Source organism: Leptonotus elevatus, unplaced genomic scaffold (genome assembly GCF_054856555.1).
Source record: "Leptonotus elevatus isolate MCC_2025b unplaced genomic scaffold, RoL_Lele_1.0 HiC_scaffold_78, whole genome shotgun sequence".
Taxonomy (NCBI): Eukaryota; Metazoa; Chordata; class Actinopteri; order Syngnathiformes; family Syngnathidae; genus Leptonotus; species Leptonotus elevatus.
This window is the reverse complement of record NW_028233745.1, coordinates 120001-125000: the sequence shown is the minus strand read 5'-3', so window position 1 is coordinate 125000 and position 5000 is coordinate 120001.

Genomic DNA, 5000 nt, shown 5'->3' with positions numbered 1-5000 from the left:
AGCGGACCGGGGGGAGCGCGCCCGTCTTCGGGGCTTGTTGCTGGCCGTTGGAGGAGCTCCAGCGGACCGGGGGGAGCGCGTCCGTCTTCGGGGCTTGTTGCTGGCCGTTGGAGGAGCTCCAGCGGACCGCGGGGAGCGCGCCCGTCTTCGGGGCTTGTTGCTGGCCGTTGGAGGAGCTCCAGCGGACCGGGGGGAGCGCGTCCGTCTTCGGGGCTTGTTGCTGGCCGTTGGAGGAGCTCCAGCGGACCGCGGGGAGCGCGCCCGTCTTCGGGGCTTGTTGCTGGCCGTTGGAGGAGCTCCAGCGGACCGCGGGGAGCGCGCCCGTCTTCGGGGCTTGTTGCTGGCCGTTGGAGGAGCTCCAGCGGACCGGGGGGAGCGCGCCCGTCTTCGGGGCTTGTTGCTGGCCGTTGGAGGAGCTCCAGCGGACCGGGGGGAGCGCGTCCGTCTTCGGGGCTTGTTGCTGGCCGTTGGAGGAGCTCCAGCGGACCGCGGGGAGCGCGCCCGTCTTCGGGGCTTGTTGCTGGCCGTTGGAGGAGCTCCAGCGGACCGGGGGGAGCGCGTCCGTCTTCGGGGCTTGTTGCTGGCCGTTGGAGGAGCTCCAGCGGACCGCGGGGAGCGCGCCCGTCTTCGGGGCTTGTTGCTGGCCGTTGGAGGAGCTCCAGCGGACCGCGGGGAGCGCGCCCGTCTTCGGGGCTTGTTGCTGGCCGTTGGAGGAGCTCCAGCGGACCGCGGGGAGCGCGCCCGTCTTCGGGGCTTGTTGCTGGCCGTTGGAGGAGCTCCAGCGGACCGGGGGGAGCGCGCCCGTCTTCGGGGCTTGTTGCTGGCCGTTGGAGGAGCTCCAGCGGACCGCGGGGAGCGCGCCCGTCTTCGGGGCTTGTTGCTGGCCGTTGGAGGAGCTCCAGCGGACCGCGGGGAGCGCGCCCGTCTTCGGGGCTTGTTGCTGGCCGTTGGAGGAGCTCCAGCGGACCGCGGGGAGCGCGCCCGTCTTCGGGGCTTGTTGCTGGCCGTTGGCGGAGCTCCAGCGGACCGCGGGGAGCGCGCCCGTCTTCGGGGCTTGTTGCTGGCCGTTGGCGGAGCTCCAGCGGACCGCGGGGAGCGCGCCCGTCTTCGGGGCTTGTTGCTGGCCGTCGGAGGAGCTCCAGCGGACCGGGGGGGAGCCGGGCGTTCGAGTTGCCCAGGCAGGGGGTTATCCTCCACTAGCAAACCTCCATGAGCAGCGGAGCCCGTCAGCTTCGCCAAAAAGAACCACACGAGGGCGACCTGGGGTTGAAATCCCCCGCCCCATAGGAATGAATGCCGGGCGTTCGAGTTGCCCAGGCAGGGGGTTATCCTCCACTAGCAAACCTCCATGAGCAGCGGAGCCCGTCAGCGGCGCCAAAAAGAACCACACGAGGGCGACCTGGGGTTGAAATCCCCCGCCACATAGGAACGAATGCCGGGCGTTCGAGTTGCCCAGGCAGGGGGTTATCCTCCACTAGCAAACCTCCATGAGCAGCGGAGCCCGTCAGCTGCGCCAAAAAGAACCACACGAGGGCGACCTGGGGTTGAAATCCCCCGCCACATAGGAACGAATGCCGGGCGTTCGAGTTGCCCAGGCAGGGGGTTATCCTCCACTAGCAAACCTCCATGAGCAGCGGAGCCCGTCAGCTGCGCCAAAAAGAACCACACGAGGGCGGCCTGGGGTTGAAATCCCCCGCCACAAAGGAACGAATGCCGGGCGTTCGAGTTGCCCAGGCAGGGGGTTATCCTCCACTAGCAAACCTCCATGAGCAGCGGAGCCCGTCAGCTGCGCCAAAAAGAACCACACGAGGGCGACCTGGGGTTGAAATCCCCCGCCACATAGGAACGAATGCCGGGCGTTCGAGTTGCCCAGGCAGGGGGTTATCCTCCACTAGCAAACCTCCATGAGCAGCGGAGCCCGTCAGCTGCGCCAAAAAGAACCACACGAGGGCGGCCTGGGGTTGAAATCCCCCGCCACATAGGAACGAATGCCGGGCGTTCGAGTTGCCCAGGCAGGGGGTTATCCTCCACTAGCAAACCTCCATGAGCAGCGGAGCCCGTCAGCTGCGCCAAAAAGAACCACACGAGGGCGACCTGGGGTTGAAATCCCCCGCCACATAGGAACGAATGCCGGGCAACCAGGGGTCGAAATCCCCCATTGAAATGAATGGCGGGCAACCAGGGGTCGAAGTCCCCCATTGAAATGAATGGCGGGCAACCAGGGGTCGAAGTCCCCCATTGAAATGAATGGCGGGCTACCAGGGGTCGAAATCCCCCATTGAAATGAATGGCGGGCGACCAGGGGTCGAAATCCCCCATTGAAATGAATGGCGGGCAACCAGGGGTCGAAGTCCCCCATTGAAATGAATGGCGGGCGACCAGGGGTCGAAATCCCCCATTGAAATGAATGGCGGGCTACCAGGGGTCCAAGTCCCCCATTGAAATGAATGGCGGGCTACCAGGGGTCGAAGTCCCCCATTGAAATGAATGGCGGGCTACCAGGGGTCGAAATCCCCCATTGAAATGAATGGCGGGCGACCAGGGGTCGAAATCCCCCATTGAAATGAATGGCGGGCAACCAGGGGTCGAAAGTCCCCATTGAAATGAATGGCGGGCGACCAGGGGTCGAAATTCCCCATTGAAATGAATGGCGGGCAACCAGGGGTCGAAATTCCCCATTGAAATGAATGGGCCCATTCATTTTCAATGGCCGGGCTACCAGGGGCGCAGTACCACCTGTCGTCATTAGGGGCGCTGTAGATAGGGGACCGAGTCCCCCCATTCGAGAGGTTTGCACCCAAACCTCAAAATGGTTGGTGTACAATTATAGGAGAGACCTTTTTAAGACGTGGGAGCTCCAGGGCAAATCAAGGGAGGCTCGACCAACCCATATCCGCTTTAGATGCACTTTAGGTCGGACTCCCTTGCCAGATGGTCCCCTCCTCAGCCTGGTTCTCGAATTTTTTCTAAGTCAGCCCAACTTGGAAATATTTTCAGAGTGCCACTTTCAAGGGAGTTTCGCCCAACCCCTATCCGCCTAAGAGGCACTTCAGGTCGGCCTGACTGGCCACATTTTCCCCCTCCTCATCCTGGTTCTCGAATTTTTTCTAAGTCAGCCAAACTTGGAAATTTTTTCAGAGTGCCACTTTCAAGGGAGTTTCGCCCAACCCCTATCCGCCTAAGAGGCACTTCAGGTCGGCCTGACTGGCCACATTTTCCCCCTCCTCATCCTGGTTCTCGAATTTTTTCTAAGTCAGCCAAACTTGGAAATTTTTTCAGAGTGCCACTTTCAAGGGAGTTTCGCCCAACCCCTATCCGCCTAAGAGGCACTTCGGGTCGGCCTGACTGGCCACATTTTCCCCCTCCTCATCCTGGTTCTCGAATTTTTTCTAAGTCAGCCAAACTTGGAAATTTTTTCAGAGTGCCACTTTCAAGGGAGTTTCGCCCAACCCCTATCCGCCTAAGAGGCACTTCGGGTCGGCCTGACTGGCCACATTTTCCCCCTCCTCATCCTGGTTCTCGAATTTTTTCTAAGTCAGCCAAACTTGGAAATTTTTTCAGAGTGCCACTTTCAAGGGAGTTTCGCCCAACCCCTATCCGCCTAAGAGGCACTTCGGGTCGGCCTGACTGGCCACATTTCCCCCCTCCTCATCCTGGTTCTCGAATTTTTTCTAAGTCAGCCAAACTTGGAAATTTTTTCAGAGTGCCACTTTCAAGGGAGTTTCGCCCAACCCCTATCCGCCTAAGAGGCACTTCGGGTCGGCCTGACTGGCCACATTTCCCCCCTCCTCATCCTGGTTCTCGAATTTTTTCTAAGTCAGCCAAACTTGGAAATTTTTTCAGAGTGCCACTTTCAAGGGAGTTTCGCCCAACCCCTATCCGCCTAAGAGGCACTTCGGGTCGGCCTGACTGGCCACATTTCCCCCCTCCTCATCCTGGTTCTCGAATTTTTTCTAAGTCAGCCAAACTTGGAAATTTTTTCAGAGTGCCACTTTCAAGGGAGTTTCGCCCAACCCCTATCCGCCTAAGAGGCACTTCGGGTCGGCCTGACTGGCCACATTTTCCCCCTCCTCATCCTGGTTCTCGAATTTTTTCTAAGTCAGCCAAACTTGGAAATTTTTTCAGAGTGCCACTTTCAAGGGAGTTTCGCCCAACCCTTATCCGCCTAAGAGGCACTTCAGGTCGGCCTGACTGGCCACATTTTCCCCCTCCTCATCCTGGTTCTCGAATTTTTTCTAAGTCAGCCAAACTTGGAAATTTTTTCAGAGTGCCACTTTCAAGGGAGTTTCGCCCAACCCCTATCCGCCTAAGAGGCACTTCGGGTCGGCCTGACTGGCCACATTTTCCCCCTCCTCATCCTGGTTCTCGAATTTTTTCTAAGTCAGCCAAACTTGGAAATTTTTTCAGAGTGCCACTTTCAAGGGAGTTTCGCCCAACCCTTATCCGCCTAAGAGGCACTTCAGGTCGGCCTGACTGGCCACATTTTCCCCCTCCTCATCCTGGTTCTCGAATTTTTTCTAAGTCAGCCAAACTTGGAAATTTTTTCAGAGTGCCACTTTCAAGGGAGTTTCGCCCAACCCCTATCCGCCTAAGAGGCACTTCGGGTCGGCCTGACTGGCCACATTTTCCCCCTCCTCATCCTGGTTCTCGAATTTTTTCTAAGTCAGCCCAACTTGGAAATTTTTTCAGAGTGCCACTTTCAAGGGAGTTTCGCCCAACCCCTATCCGCCTAAGAGGCACTTCGGGTCGGCCTGACTGGCCACATTTTCCCCCTCCTCATCCTGGTTCTCGAATTTTTTCTAAGTCAGCCAAACTTGGAAATTTTTTCAGAGTGCCACTTTCAAGGGAGTTTCGCCCAACCCTTATCCGCCTAAGAGGCACTTCAGGTCGGCCTGACTGGCCACATTTTCCCCCTCCTCATCCTGGTTCTCGAATTTTTTCTAAGTCAGCCAAACTTGGAATTTTTTTCAGAGTGCCACTTCCAAGGGAGTTTCGCCCAA